The sequence below is a fragment of the Pan troglodytes genome, chromosome 4 (genome assembly GCF_028858775.2).
Source record: "Pan troglodytes isolate AG18354 chromosome 4, NHGRI_mPanTro3-v2.0_pri, whole genome shotgun sequence".
Taxonomy (NCBI): Eukaryota; Metazoa; Chordata; class Mammalia; order Primates; family Hominidae; genus Pan; species Pan troglodytes.
The window spans coordinates 44,424,680-44,441,852 of NC_072402.2; the positions used below are offsets into that span (position 1 = coordinate 44,424,680).

Here is a 17,173-nt window from a genome sequence, read left to right on the forward strand (position 1 = left end):
CTTTAAATGTGCAGTTGTTATTATTATTGACTACAGTCATCCAGTTGTGCTATCAGATAATAGGTCTTACTCATTCTTTCTTTTTTTTTTGTATCCATTAACCATCCTCACATTCCCCCAACCTCTACTCCCATTCCCAGCCTCTGGTAATCAACAGGCAAAATCTTAATATTGCTAAAAGCAAATTCTGATGACAGAAATAAAAATTAAATTAAAAAACAGAGATAAAAGAGCTCACTAATTAATGATTAGTCACTGTCACTCAATGTCATACAATCTCTTCTCTCTTTTTGTTCTGAGACTCTGTTGCCCAGGCTAGAGTGCAGTGGCACAAACACAGCTCACTGCAGCCTTGACTTCCCGAGCTGAAGAGATCCTCCCACCTCAGCCTTCTGAGTAGCTGGGACTACAGGTGCACCACCACGCCCAACTAATAATCCTTGTCATTTAGTTCTGAGTCATTCACTTACTCACAAAAGGTGACAAAGTGAATGGAACAAGAGTTCTGCCACTGTGTCTGCTTTCTTTTTTATTTTTATTTTTTTTAGATGAGGCCTCCCAATATTGCCCAGGTAGCACTCCTGGCTCAAGCAATCCTCCTACCTCTCAGCATCCTAAGAAGCTGAGAGTACAGGCATGAGCCACCGTGCCCAGCTGTATCTGCTTCTTCCTGTATCTGCTTCTTCCTCTCACAAAGCACAGGGATCCCAGGGCCAAACAGCATTAACAACTTGCCATGACCCAAAGCATTCACTGGTGGTACCACAAAGACGTTACCTGAGGACACTGAAAAGACATAAGATGCATGACCAGAAACTTTTCTGACTAGACTCAGAGGCAGAGATTTGGCTTGTGATGTGGCACAACATAGGCATTGTACCAGGACAGACATCACAGGGACCTGCATCTGCATCGGGACAGAGGTGAACTCCAAAGAACTCCACTGAGAGACTACCGTCCACCCAGTCACCAGTGAGATGGGCCTGCTCTGTGACAGGAACAAACAGAGATCCCTCTTGCAAGGTGAGGTGATTCTAAGACTTGAATCAAGAGTAAGAACGTGCAAGAAGGATGAGGATGAGACATACCTGACAGTAACAATACTTGTCATCCCCTCCACAGAAGGCACAGGCAACATTTCCAAGCAAAAGCAAATGAGATGCTACAAAACAGAGGTAATCATCCGGAAAAGCTTTAGATTGAATTTCATTACCCTCTAGGTCTTGCCTAAACAAATAGAGACTGGGTCTCCTTGCACCAAAAGCAAATTACATATTGTAGGTCAACAGCCTGCCCCATGGAAAGGGTCTCTAACAGAGAGCTAAGAGATTTTTTATCTAATTCTGAAAAGCTAGGTGAACTCTAGACCTCAGTTCCTCCCTGCAAAATTGTAGAATACTATCCAATTCATAGAAATGCTGTGATAAATGTAATATAACTTGGAGGGAGAAAAAAGGTCCAACTGCTTGATAGAAAAGCCATTAAAAACATAATCATTTTTTAAATCTGTCACCTTACTTCTTTTTCAATTCAAAGTAGAAAGCAGATATTACTGCCCACATCCCATTTTTCCTGCCCCTACCTGAAGAGCCACCATTAAAAAATAAAAGCCACAAAATATACATCTCAATTCAATAGCTGTCAAGAATTTAAGAACGTTATCAACTATACTGACTGATCAATACCACTGATTTGATAGTAGTCATGCTTACCTATGCCAACTGGATAGACTGAAATGCACAAAGAATCCAAAAAGTCAGTCTTATCCAGTATGTTCTGTTTCCTCCTCAATCTTTTTGTCAGAGAGCCTCAAAGAAATCAAACAGTGATTTTGTTTCTCCTAGGCCCTATCCATCTCCATCACAGGTTGAAATTCATTTTTTTTTTTTTGAGACAGAGTCTCACTCTGTCGCCCAGGCTGGAGTGCAGTGGCGTGATCTCGGCTCACTGCGACCTCCACCTCCCGGGTCCAAGCGATTCTACTGCCTCAGCCTCCCGAGTAGCTGGGACCACAGGCACGCACCACCATGCCCGGCTAATTTTTTGTATTTTTAGTAGAGACGGGATTTCACCATGTTAGCCAGGATGGTCTCGATCTCCTGACCTTGTGATCTGCCCACCTCAGCCTCTGAGATTACAGGTGTGAGCCACTGCGCCTGCTTTGAAATGCATTTTTAAAACAAGCCAAGCAGGGTAGCACACGCCTGTAATCCCAGCTACTCAGGAGGCTGAGGCAAGAGGATTGCTTGAACCCAGGAGTTCAAGACCAGCCTGGGCAACATAATGAGACCTGTCCCGAAAAATAAATAAACAAATAAAACAACAAGAGGCCACATTGGCTCATGCCTGTAATCCCAGCACTTCGGGAGGCCAAGGCAGAAAGATTCCCTGAGCCCAGAAGTATGAGACCAGCCTGGGCAACATAGTGAGATTCCATCTCTACAAAAATAAAAATAAAAATTAGCCAGGCAAGGTGGTGTGCACCTGAAGTCCCAACCACTTGGGAGACTGAGGCAGGAGGATCACTTGAACCTGAGAGGTCAAGGCTGCAGTGAGCTGTGATTGTGCCACTGCATTCAAGCCTGGGCAACAGAGTGAGACCCTGTCTTTAAAAAAAAGAAAAAGGATGCAGTACCTATCCTAACTAAGCTCCTCAAAACAATTACCAAGGTCAAAACAATGAAAACCAACAAGATACATTTCAAAAATAATAAGCTAAGGCAAGCGGGGAGGAGGAGGGAGGTAAGGTAGGGGGGAGAAAGGGAAACCTGAGAATAATTTTAAATATGTCTCCAAAAAGAAGTGAAAATAGGCAGAATACAACACAAAGGAAAAGAGAAAGGCCTGAGGAACTGCAACTAAGCATGGCTAGATGAATGATGCCTATTTCAGAAGAAACAAACTGTTCATTCAAACAAAAACCTTGTTGCTTATACTAAAACAAGAAAGAGAACCAATGCACCAGAGCAAAGATCAATCTACAGCAAACTAGACTATCACTCAATTATAAAAATCAAAAGTAATGTGAGACCTAAAGAAAACACACATGAAGATCCCACTTCTGAGGAGGATTTTAAGTCTCACACTTAAAAAGCCAGACATGGAAACCATAATTGGTGTCTTAGACTGTTTGCTGCTGCTATAACAGAATACCCAAGACTGAGTAATTTATAAAGAAAAGAAATTTGGCCTGGCATAGTGGCTCATGCTTATAATCCCAATGCTTTGGGAAGCTGAGGTGGGAGGATCACTTAAGCCAGGAGTTCAAGACCAGCCTGAGCAGCAAGACTTCACCTCTACAAAAAGAAAGAGAAAGAAAGGAAGGAAGGAAGGAAGGAAGGAAGGAAGGAAGGAAGGAAGGAAGGAAGGAAGGAAGAAGGAAAGAAGGAAAGAAAGAAAGAATTTAAAAAAGAAATTTACTTTTCACAGTTCTGGAAGCTGGGAAATCCAAGAGCATGGCACTGGCATCTGACAGTCATCCCATGGTGGAACAGCAGAAGGTGGGAGGGCAAGAGAGGGCAAGTGTGTGTGAGACAGAGAGCAAACGAAGGCCAAACTCCCACAATGATAGCATTAATCCATCCATGAGGGCAGAGCTCTCATGACCTAATTACCTCCCAAAGGTGCCACCATTTAACATCACCACAATGGCAATCACATTTCCAACACATAAACTTTTGGGGGACACATTTAAACTGCACCACTGGGAAAATAAAAGAAGAACATTGCAAAGATCATCATGTCATCAGGCCTCAGATATGGAGAAGGCCCAGAGAAGGCATTCTCATGACATGAGACTCAAAGAAAGACCACCAGACACCCACACATCAACTCTTTAAACTCCAGAAACGATTAAGGGGTCTTAAAACCTGCCATGAAGGAAAGATGAAACAGAAGAGAACATAAAAGTAAGTACCTAGTTTAACTATCTTTTCTCCTTGAGAGCAAAAGAAAATGTTGAAACCTGGAAGGTCTATAGTAATCTGTCCACATTTTTATAGCAGCAAAGATACAGAAAACGATAGAGGTATGATTGCCAATAGACATACTCTTTGAAATAACTAGGTAAATGAATTTACAATGGGCAAGGCTAGTAACATTAAATAAAAACCAACCTTGGAGAGAAAAACAACTAAATTTGAGTAAGGAAGCTGGTGCTTACTATCGAAATAAATACATAACATAATTGAAGTTAGAAGTGATTAACTTATATAATAAATATAAGGAATTGTTTTATCAGTCTGTCTAAACCAAAGTCTTAAATAAACAACAAAACAAACATTAAACTTAGGAAACAGAACCACTCAATATCTATCATATTACAACTTTAATAGTTATAAGGAGATTTATCTTTTAATAAATATTAAGTAAGTACCATCTCAGGGAAATGTGTGAGGATATAAAAATTCATCTAAATTGTCCCTATTCTCAAGTAGCTAACAGACTAGTAGAGGAAATTAGTCCAGATATATCTAGATTAAAGGGATAAATGCTATTAGTAAGGCACAGTACAAGAACTATGGGAGCTAGGAGGAAGAAAATATTACTTCCAGTAAAGGATTCCGGGATTTCCTTAAAAGGGTGGCATTTGAGATGTGTCTTGGAAGATGGGTTGGAGACTCCGACCCAGGAGGATGAGGGGAAAGAGGACCAGCATGGGCCTGAGCAGATGGTCAAAAAAGGCTATGGTATATATGGAGACAAGTGACTGCATCAGGTTGACTACAGTTTAGGGTCCAGGAGCAATAAGGCTAGAAAGTTAGGTTGAAATCCGATCACACGGGGGCTTAAGTATCGGGCTAAGAAGTATGAGCTTTGTTTTGTAGCAAATAGTAACAGGAGGGCCACATAAAGAATAACCTTGCAGCATGTGTCCACTGTATGGGAAAGGATAGACTAGGCAGACAGCGACACCAGGCAGGTGAGGCTAGAGCCACAGTCTAGTGGTAACAAAGGCCTGAGCTACCTCTGGGGGTGATAGTAGGAACAGAGTGGAGAGGAACTGCCCAAAGGTGAAACCAACAGGACTCATCAGTATATTAGGCAAAGGCTTAGGATGTGTTCACTTTGTGCCCGGCATCAGAGCAACTGCCAGGGATACAAAAATGCCAAAGATGTATATTTTTGACCTAAAAGGATTAAGTAAGGGAAAATGCAGAGAAAAGAGCCAAGGATGACATCAAGTCCTAGGGAAAGAGCAAGGTAGTGCTAGCAGTAGATGGGAACTCAGGTGAGGGAACAAATGAGTAGGGGAAGTTAATGTGTTCAATGTCTAGTTTGAACCTAAGTCTGAAAAGACAGAGGAAAAAGTGTTTTTCCTACTGTCTGACACAGTCACTCAATACCTCTGACACCAGATATGTGGGGGTATTTCTCCACACACCAAGCAGTTCTCCAGCAGACACCAGCTGTCCTCTAATCCAATTCAGTTCTTACAGTCTACCTAGAGACAGCATCAGATCCCACAGACTAAGGGCTCAGTCCTACAAGATGGCCCTCACTTCAGATGCCAATCCACAAGGAGCAGGTTGTCACCTATATTTCGGATTGACTGTAAATCAGGGCTGCCACTACCCATCCTCGGGTTTGATTAATTTACAAGAGTGGCCCACAGAACTCAGGGAAACACTTTACTTACATTTACTGGTTAGGAAGGATATCATAAAGGATACAGATGAACAGCCAGATGAAAAGATACATAAGGCGAGTCTGCAAAGGTCCTGAGGGCTGGAGCTTCTGTCCCCACGGAGTGGGAATGCACCACTTTCCTAGCACTTGGATGAGTTTGCCAGCTCAGATGCTCTCTGAACACCATTTAGGGATTTTTATGGAGGCTTCATCACAGAGGCATGGTCAATTATTAACTCAATCCCCAGCCCCTCTCCCTCCCTGAAGGATAGGGCTGGGACTGAAAGCTCCAAGTTTATGGTCATGGCTTGGTCTTTCTGGTGACCAGCACCATCCAGGAGCCCACTAAGAGTCGCCTCATCGAATAAAAGATGCTCCTATCACCCAGGAAATTCCAAGGGATTTTGGAGCTCTGTGACAAGAATGGGGGTCAAAGACCAAATCATAGAACAAAAGATTCTTCTAGTACTCCTATCTACAAGGGTATTAGGAACTCTGTCGGAGGAACTGGGGCAGACACCAAATATTGGAACAAAAGAGCCTCCTAGTGCCCCTACTGCTCAGAAACTTATGAGGATTTTAGGAGCTCTGTTCCTGGAACTGGGGACAGAGATCAATGTGTATATTTCTTATTATTTCACACTAAGGTACCAGCAGGAAATTGACTGAGAAAGCAGAACCCCTGAGGTTCAGAAGTAGAGATGTAGAGGGGGTCAAGACTAGATAAAGATCGGGGAGATGACAGGTAATGAGATCTGGCTAAATCGTTAAAATAAATAAATAAATAAATAAGGGCACCCCAGTGGCATGAAGCATAAGGAGAATTTCACGAAAAGGGAAAAAATGATGATACCAAAAGGCTGTGCAGAGTGGGAATCTGGTCTCTAGGCTGGTGAAACTCTCGTAGGGCATGGAGGTTTGAAGGAGTGAGCAGTTAGAATGAAGACAATGTGCCAATCCTTAAGAATGTTGGCTGGGCGCGGTGGCTCACACCTATAATCCTAGCACTCTGGGAGGTCGAGGTGGGTGGGTCACCTTAGGTCAGGAGTTCAAGGCCAGCCTGGCCAACATATGGAAACCTCATCTCTATTAAAAATACAAAAAAGTTAGTCAGGTGTGGTGGTGCATGCCTGTAGTCCCTGCTACTAGGGAGGCTGAGGCAGGAGAATTGCTTGAACCCAGGAGGTGGAGGTTGCAGTGAGCCGAGATCGTGCCACTGCACTCCAACCTGGATGACACAGTGAGACTCCAACTCAAAGGGGGAAAAAAATGTAGCCACCCAGGTAGGGAGAAAAGCTTCAAAAACAGCAGAAGCTAGAAAAGGTCTTTATCTTTTGGCATCATTTTGGTGTTCTTTTTTTGTTTCCTTTAAAGAAAAGGTATCAACGTGATTTTGGGGTGTGAGAAGAAAAATAAGCAGATAAAAAAATTGTTTTTTCATTTTTAAAAGATGGGGTCTGGGCTGGGCACAGTGGCTCATACCTGTAATCCCAGCACTTTGGGAGACCAATGCGGGCAGATCACTTGACCTCAGGAGTTCAAGACCAGCCTGGGCAACATAGTAAAACCCCGTCTCTACTAAAAATACAAAAATTAGCTGGGCATGATGGCATGTGCCTATAGTCCCAGCTACTCAGGAGGCTGAGGCAGGAGAATCCCTTGAGCCTGGGAGGCGGAGGTTGCAGTGAGCCAATATTGCACGCCACTGCACTCCAGCCTGGGGACAAGAGCAGGACTCCATCTCAAAAAAAAAAAAAAGAGAGAGAGAGAGATGGGGTCTCACTATGCTGGCCACGTTAGGTCTTAAACTCCTGGCCTCAAGCAATCTCCTACCTTAGCCTCCCAAAGTGCTAGGATTAGAGGTGTGAACCACCGTGCCTTGCCCAAGAAAATTAATTAGAGTAAGAGAAAGGGAATAAATGATGAAGCAAAAAGGAGAGGTTAGTATTAAAATCATAAATGACGGGTTTAGGTTTTGAGAAGAGGAGAAACATAGCCTGACATCTTCAGTGCAGATATCAGGTTTAGGCTCATATATTCAGGAAAGGCTCAGAACAGATACTATGGAAACTTAAAAATACGGTTCATTAAAATATGAGAAGGCAAACCTTAACCCTAAACCTCCTTTCCTGTTTAAGGGAAATAGAAAAAAATAAAGGCTAAGAGAAGTAGCTCAAAGAAATACTGATATATGTGTGTGTGTGTGTGTGTGTGTATTATATACGTTATACATAATGTGAACCATATATATATAATATGAACTATATAATATGAATTAGATATATAATATGAACCTCTTGGAATTTAAAAAGAAATTTCTGTTATCATATATTGAGTCTCCATAGTATCTTTTCTGACCCCTTCCTGAATATATGAGCCCTAAACCTGAAATCTGCACTGAAGATGTCCGGCTATGTGTGAGCACTTTTCTTCATACTGAAAACACTAGTACTTACTCCACCTTCCTTCTTTGATATATATTATAAATATATGTATATTTTCTTGAGACAGTGTCTCATTCTGTCACTCAGGCTGGAGTGCAGTGGTACAATCATGGCTCACTGAAGCTTCAACCTCCTGGGCTCAAGTAATCCTTCTGCTTCAGCCTCCCAAACAGCTAGGACCACGGGTGTGTGCCCAGGCTGGTCTCACCTGGGCTCAGGCAATCCTCCTGCCTTGGCCTCTCAAAGTACTGGGATTACAGGCATGAGCCACCATGCCCAGCCCTAATATTTTTTTAAAAACAAAAATAAAATAAGTAAAAGGAAGACAGACATTCAGTCAAATGCCCTTCAGACATTTTGAGTTTTTTATCATAAGCAGGTATTGCTTATTCCAAGAAGTAAGTACACTTTTGATTTTTAAAAGATCTGATTTTAAAGCACTTTAAACTTCAAAGTTCCACAGGAATAGAGACTCCACCTGGCAGCAGAAAGACACAGCAAAGAACATGTTAGATGATAGAGGGCTATAGTGCTTAAATAGTAGCCTCCCCCAACAAAAGATAAAAAGATATAGCCACATCCTAATCCCCAGAATCTGTAAAGATGGTCTCATTTGAAAAAGGAATCTTTGCAGATATAATTAAGAATCTTGTGGATTACCTGGGTGATCCCTAAATCCAGTGACAAGTGTTCTTATAAGACAGAGAAGGAGAAGACCCAGATACCCAGAGAAGGTCACGTGAAGATGGAGGCAGACATGGGAGGGAGGTAGCCATAAGCCAGGGGAATACCTGGAGCCACCAGGAGCTGGAAGAGGCTAGGAAAGGAACAGAATGTCCCCTGGAAGCACAGCCCCGCTGCTGCCTTGACTGCAGAGTTATGGCTTCCAGAACTTCACAGAATAAATTTCTGTTAGCCTAGCATTGTGGCTCACACCTATAATCCCAGCTACTCACAAGGCAAAGGTAGGAGGATGATCTGAGGCCAGGAGTTCAAGACCAGCCGGAGCAACATACCAAGACATTCATCTCAAAATAAATACATAAATTGCTGTTGCTTTAAGCCACTCAATTTGTGATAATTTGTAACAACAGCCCTAGGAAACTAATAAAAGGTAAGCTATAAAAATTGTAACACCAGGCCCAGCATGTTGGCTCAGGCCTGTAATCCCAGCACATTGGGAGGCTAAGGCAGAAGGATCCTTGAGGCCAAGAGTTTGAGACCAGCCTGGCCAACATAGCAAGATCCTGTTTCTCTAAAAGAAAAAAATATAATACCAGATTAAATGGAGACCACAATACGAATTTCATATAGATAATGCAACGGCCATCTGTGCAAAAGTAAGCAAAGCCGAAGTTTCTATTTAGATAAATAAAGCATATAGGTAGGCAAGGTCACTGTGTAACAGTAAAATATACCATAAACAATTACAACCAACTATGTTGATAGAAAAATCAAAAAGATATATAATAATTGCAAGTATAGATTAATCAGAATATTAATAAAAATATTACAAACTTAAGAAATCCAATAAAGAAATGAAAACACAATAGCAGCATCTGTATTATAAATATTCCAACCATGCAAAAAAAATTACAGAATAACAAACATCCATTAGCCTAATACCTAGTCTTAATAAATCTTGACATTAAGCAAAATTTACTTCAGATCATTTTTTTAAGGAATAAAGTATTTGACCAGGCGCAGTGGCTCATGCCTGTTATCCCAGCACTTTGGGAGGCCGAGGCGGGCGGATCACGAGGTCGGCAGATCACGAGGTCAGGAGATCGAGACTATCCTGGCTAATGTGGTGAAACCCTGTCTCTACTAAAAATACAAAAAATTAGCCGGGCATGGTGGTGGGCACCTGTAGTCCCAGCTACTCAGGAGGCTGAGGCAGGAGAATAGCGTAAACCTGGGAGGCAAAGCTTGCAGTGAGCCGAGGTAGCACCACTGCACTCCAGCCTGGGCAACAGAGCAAGACTCCATCTCAAAAAAAAAAAAAAGAAAAAAAAAAGGAATAAAGTATTTGAGATATAGTTGAAGCGCCTATCTACCTCCTACCTCATCCCTGTCTCTTCCTTCCCACCTCAGAGGCAACCACTGTTCTAAAGCTGAGTGTATCGCTCCCACGTGCATGTTTATACACAAATAATATACAGTAGGATTTGATGTATTTAACCTTTACATACATAGTAACTAGCCATATATTGATTCTACTATTTTTTTTACTCAATCTACTTTTTGAGACTTATATTGACAGATGCAATTTTAGTTCATTCCTTTCAACAGACAAAAACTGTATTATTAATCTCCCATTAATGAACAGTTAGGTTATTCTCTAACTTTTGCTCTAACAAACAATGCTATAATGAACTTTTCTTTTCTTTTTCTTTTTCTTTTTTGAGACAGGGTCTCATTCTGTTTCTCAGGCTGGAGTGCAGTGGTGCAACCACAGCTCGCTGTAGCCTCAAACTCCCAGGCTCAAGTGATCCCCCTACCTCAGCCTCCTGAAAGCTGGAACCATAGGCATGTGCCACACCACACTCGGCTAATTTTTTATTTTTTTGTAGAGACGGGGTCTCCCTATGTTGCCCAGGCTGGTCTCTCACTCCTGGCCTCAAGTGACCTTCTCACTTCAGCCTCCCAAAGTGCTGGGATTTCAGGCACAAGTCACGGTGCCTGGCCATGAACTCTTCTAAGTATCTCTTCATACATATATCAGAGTTTCCCTAGGGTATAGCCCTAAAAAAGGAATTACTGGAGCCCTTTCTTTTTAAACCCTGTTTTCCTTTTAAAAACCTGTTCTTTGTTTGTTTGAGACGGAGTCTCACTTCGTCACCAGGCTACAGTGCAGTGGCACGATCTCAGCTCACTGCAACCTCTGCCTCCCAGGTTCAAGCATTTCTCCTGCCTCAGTCTCCCAAGTTGCTGGGACTACAGGCACGTGCTACCACGCCCAGCTAATTTTTTGTATTTTTAATAGAGACGGGGTTTCACCGTGTTAGCCAGGATAGTCTCGATCTCCTGACCTCGTGATCCCCCCCACCTCGGCCTCCCAAAGTGCTGGGATTCCAGGCGTGAGCCACCGCGCCTGGCCTAAAACCTGTTTTAATAATCTTATTACAATATAGGAGTATTCCTATAGTTAATAAAAAGCTCTAATTGGAGACAACCTTTAGATACTCTGTGTGGAAAAAGATTAGATTTTGGGGAGGAGCCAAGATGGCCGAATAGGAACAGCTCAGGTCTACAGCTCCCAGCGTGAGCGACGCAGAACACGGGTGATTTCTGCATTTCCATCTGAGGTACCGGGTTCATCTCACTAGGGAGTGCCAGACAGTGGGCGCAGGACAGTGGGTGCAGTGCACCCTGCGCGAGCCGAAGCAGGGCGAGGCATTGCCTCACTTGGGAAGCGCAAGGGGTCAGGGAGTTCCCTTTCTGAGTCAAAGAAAGGGGTGACGGACGGACCTGGAAAATCGGGTCACTCCCACCCGAATATTGCGCTTTTCGGACCAGCTTAAAAAATGGCGCACCACGAGACTATATCCCACACCTGGCTCGGAGGGTCCTACGCCCACGGAATCTCGCTGATTGCTAGCACAGCAGTCTGAGATCAAACTGCAAGGCGGCAGTGAGGCTGGGGGAGGGGCGCCCGCCATTGCCCAGGCTTGCTTAGGTAAACAAAGCAGCCGGGAAGCTCGAACTGGGTGGAGCCCACCGCAGCTCAAGGAGGCCTGCCTGCCTCTGTAGGCTCCACCTCTGGGGGCAGGGCACAGACAAACAAAAAGACAGCAGTGACCTCTGCAGACTTAAATGTCCCTGTCTGACAGCTTTGAAGAGAGCAGTGGTTCTCCCAGCACGCAGCTGGAGATCTGAGAACGGGCAGACTGCCTCCTCAAGTGGGTCCCTGACCCCTGACCCGCGAGCAGCCTAACTGGGAGGCACCCCCCAGCAGGGGCACACTGACACCTCACACGGCAGGGTATTCCAACAGACCTGCAGCTGAGGGTCCTGTCTGTTAGAAGGAAAACTAACAAACAGAAAGGACATCCACACCAAAAACCCATCTGTACATCACTATTATCAAAGACCAAAAGTAGATAAAACCACAAAGATGGGGAAAAAACAGAACAGAAAAACTGGAAACTCTAAAACGCAGAGCGCCTCTCCTCCTCCAAAGGAACGCAGTTCCTCACCAGCAACGGAGCAAAGCTGGATGGAGAATGATTTTGACGAGCTGAGAGAAGAAGGCTTCAGACGATCAAATTACTCTGAGCTACGGGAGGACATTCAAACCAAAGGCAAAGAAGTTGAAAACTTTGAAAAAAATTTAGAAGAATGTATAACTAGAATAACCAATACAGACAAGTGCTTCAAGGAGCTGATGGAGCTGAAAACCAAGGCTCGAGAACTACGTGAAGAATGCAGAAGCCTCAGGAGCCGACGTGATCAACTGGAAGAAAGGGTATCAGCAATGGAAGATGAAATGAATGAAATGAAGCGAGAAGGGAAGTTTAGAGAAAAAAGAATAAAAAGAAATGAGCAAAGCCTCCAAGAAATATGGGACTATGTGAAAAGACCAAATCTACGTCTGATTGGTGTACCTGAAAGTGATGGGGAGAATGGAACCAAGTTGGAAAACACTCTGCAGGATATTATCCAGGAGAACTTCCCCAATCTAGCAAGGCAGGCCAACGTTCAGATTCAGGAAATACAGAGAACGCCACAAAGATACTCCTCGAGAAGAGCAACTCCAAGACACATAATTGTCAGATTCACCAAAGTTGAAATGAAGGAAAAAATGTTAAGGGCAGCCAGAGAGAAAGGTCGGGTTACCCTCAAAGGGAAGCCCGTCAGACTAACAGCAGATCTCTTGGCAGAAACCCTACAAGCCAGAAGAGACTGGGGGCCAATATTCAACATTCTTAAAGAAAAGAATTTTCAAGCCAGAATTTCATATCCAGCCAAACTAAGCTTCATAAGTGAAGGAGAAATAAAATACTTTACAGACAAGCAAATGCTGAGAGATTCTGTCACCACCAGGCCTGCCCTAAAAAAGGAAGCGCTAAACATGGAAAGGAACAACCGGTACCAGCCACTGCAAAATCAAGCCAAAATGTAAAGACCATCAAGACTAGGAAGAAACTGCATCAACTAACAAGCAAAATCACCAGCTAACATCATAATGACAGGATCAAATTCACACATGACAATATTAACTTTAAATGTAAATGGACTAAATGCTCCAATTAAAAGACACAGACTGGCAAATTGGATAAAGAGTCAAGACCCATCAGTGTGCTGTATTCAGGAAACCCATCTCATGTGCAGAGACACACATAGGCTCAAAATAAAAGGATGGAGGAAGATCTACCAAGCAAATGGAAAACAAAAAAAGGCAGGGGTTGCAATCCTAGTCTCTGATAAAACAGACTTTAAACCAACAAAGATCAAAAGAGACAAAGAAGGCCATGACATAATGGTAAAGGGATCAATTCAACAAGAAGAGCTAACTATCCTAAATATATATGCACCCAATACAGGAGCACCCAGATTCATAAAGCAAGTCCTGAGTGACCTACAAAGAGACTTAGACTCCCACACATTAATAATGGGAGACTTTAACACCCCACTGTCAACATTAGACAGATCAACGAGACAGAAAGTTAACAAGGATACCCAGGAATTGAACTCAGCTCTGCACCAAGCGGACCTAATAGACATCTACAGAACTCTCCACCCCAAATCAACAGAATATACATTTTTTTCAGCACCACACCACACCTATTCCAAAATTGACCACATACTTGGAAGTAAAGCTCTCCTCAGCAAATGTAAAAGAACAGAGATTATAATAAACTATCTCTCAGACCACAGTGCAATCAAACTAGAACTCAGGATTAAGAATCTCACTCAAAACCGCTCAACTACATGGAAACTGAACAACCTGCTCCTGAATGACTACTGGGTACATAACGAAATGAAGGCAGAAATAAAGATGTTCTTTGAAACCAACAAGAACAAAGACACAACATACCAGAATCTCTGGGACGCATTCAAACAGCGTGTAGAGGGAAATTTATAGCATTAAATGCCCACTAGAGAAAGCAGGAAAGATCCAAAATTGACACCCTAACATCACAATTAAAAGAACTAGAAAAGCAAGAGCAAACACATTCAAAAGCTAGCAGAAGGCAAGAAATAACTAAGATCAGAGAAGAACTGAAGGAAATAGAGACACAAAAAACCCTACAAAAAATTAATGAATCCAGGAGCTGCTTTTTGAAAGGATCAACAAAATTGATAGACCGCTAGCAAGACTAATAAAGAAAAAAAGAGAGAAGAATCAAATAGACACAATAAAAAATGATAAAGGGGATATCACCACTGATCCCACAGAAATACAAACTACCATCAGAGAATACTACAAACACCTCTACGCAAATAAACTAGAAAATCTAGAAGAAATGGATACATTCCTCGACACATACACTCTCCCAAGACTAAACCAGGAAGAACTTGAATCTCTGAATAGACCAATAACAGGAGCTGAAATTGTGGCAATAATCAATAGTTTACCAACCAAAAAGAGTCCAGGACCAGATGGATTCACAGCCGAATTCTACCAGAGGTAGAAGGAGGAACTGGTACCATTCCTTCTGAAACTATTCCAATCAGTAGAAAAAGAGGGAATCCTCCCTAACTCATTTTATGAGGCCAGCATCATTCTGATACCAAAGCCGGGCAGAGACACAACCAAAAAAGAGAATTTTAGACCAATATCCTTGATGAACATTGATGCAAAAATCCTCAATAAAATACGGGCAAAACGAATCCAGCAGCACATCAAAAAGCTTATCCACCATGATCAAGTGGGCTTCATCCCTGGGATGCAAGGCTGGTTCAATATATGCAAATCAGTAAATGTAATCCAGCATATAAACAGAGCCAAAGACAAAAACCACATGATTATCTCAATAGATACAGAAAAAGCCTTCGACAAAATTCAACAACCCTTCATGCTAAAAACTCTCAATAAATTAGGTATTGATGGGACGTATTTCAAAATAATAAGAGCTATCTATGACAAACCCACAGCCAACATCATACTGAATGGGCAAAAACTGGAAGCATTCCCTTTGAAAACAGGCACAAGACAGGGATGCCCTCTCTCACCACTCCTATTCAACATAGTGTTGGAAGTTCTGGCCAGGGCAATTAGGCAGGAGAAGGAAATAAAGGGTATTCAATTAGGAAAAGAGGAAGTCAAATTGTCCCTGTTTGCAGATGACATGATTGTATATCTAGAAAACCCCATTGTCTCAGCCCAAAATCTCCTCAAGCTGATAAGCAACTTCAGCAAAATCTCAGGATACAAAATCAATGTACAAAAATCACAAGCATTCTTAAATACCAACAACAGACAAACAGAGAGCCAAATCATGAGTGAACTCCCATTCACAATTGCTTCAAAGAGAATAAAATACCTAGGAATCCAACTTACAAGGGATGTGAAGGACCTCTTCAAGGAGAACTACAAGCCACTGCTCAAGGAAATAAAAGAGGATACAAACAAATGGAAGAACATTCCATGCTCATGAGTAGGAAGAATCAATATCGTGAAAATGGCCATACTGCCCAAGGTAATTTACAGATTCAATGCCATACCCATCAAGCTACCAATGACTTTCTTCACAGAATTGGAAAAAACTACTTTAAAGTTCATATGGAACCAAAAAAGAGCCCACATCGCCAAGGCAATCCTAAGCCAAAAGAACAAAGCTGGAGGCATCACACTACCTGACTTCAAACTGTACTACAAGGCTGCAGTAACCAAAACAGCATGGTACTGGTACCAAAACAGAGATATAGATCAATGGAACAGAACAGAGCCCTCAGAAATAACGCCATATATCTACAACTATCTGATCTTTGACAAACCTGAGAAAAACAAGCAATGGGGAAAGGATTCCCTATTTAATAAATGGTGCTGGGAAAACTGGCTAGCCATATGTAGAAAGCTGAAACTGGATCCCTTCCTTACACCTTATACAAAAATCAATTCAAGATAGATTAAAGACTTAAACGTTAGACCAAAAACCATAAAAACCCTAGAAGAAAACCTAGGCATTACCATTCAGGACATAGGCATGGGCAAGGACTTCATGTCCAAAACACCAAAAGCAATGGCAACAAAAGACAAAATTGACAAATGAGATCTAATTAAACTAAAGAGCTTCTGCACAGCAAAAGAAACTACCATCAGAGTGAACAGGCAACCTACAAAATGGGAGAAAATTTTCATAACCTACTCATCTGACAAAGGACTAATATCCAGAATCTACAATGAACTCAAATTTACAAGAAAAAAACAAACAACCCCATCAAAAAGTGGGTGAAGGACATGAACAGACACTTCTCAAAAGAAGACATTTATGCAGCCAAAAAACACGTGAAAAAATGCTCATCATCACTGGCCATCAGAGAAATGCAAATCAAAACCACAATGAGACACCATCTCACACCAGTTAGAATGGCAATCATTAAAAAGTCAGGAAACAACAGGTGCTGGAGAGGATATGGAGAAATAGGAACACTTTTACACTGTTGGTGGGACTGTAAACTAGTTCAACCATTGTGGAAGTCAGTGTGGCGATTCCTCAGGGATCTAGAACTAGAAATACCATTTGACCCAGCCATCCCATTACTGGGTATATACCCAAAGGACTATAAATCATGCTGCTATAAAGACACATGCACACGTATGTTTATTGCGGCATTATTCACAATAGCAAAGACTTGGAACCAACCCAAATGTCCAACAATGATAGACTGGATTAAGAAAATGTGGCACATATACACCATGGAATACTATGCAGCCATAAAAAATGATGAGTTCATGTCCTTTGTAGGGACATGGATGAAATTGGAAATCATCGTTCTCAGTAAACTATTGCAAGAACAAAAAACCAAACACCGCATATTCTCACTCATAGGTGGGAATTGAACAATGAGATCACATGGACACAGGAAGGGGAATATCACACTCTGGGGACTGTGGTGGGGTGGGGGAAGGGGGGAGGGATAGCATTGGGAGA

The 17,173-nt window shown here is 42.3% G+C and overlaps 1 protein-coding gene across 7 annotated transcripts in view; it reads right to left on the reverse strand.

Moving 5' to 3' along the window:
• Positions 1 to 17,173, reverse strand: part of MCCC2 (methylcrotonyl-CoA carboxylase subunit 2) — a 75,768-nt gene that overhangs the window by 41,146 nt on the left and 17,449 nt on the right. The window lies entirely within an intron of this gene.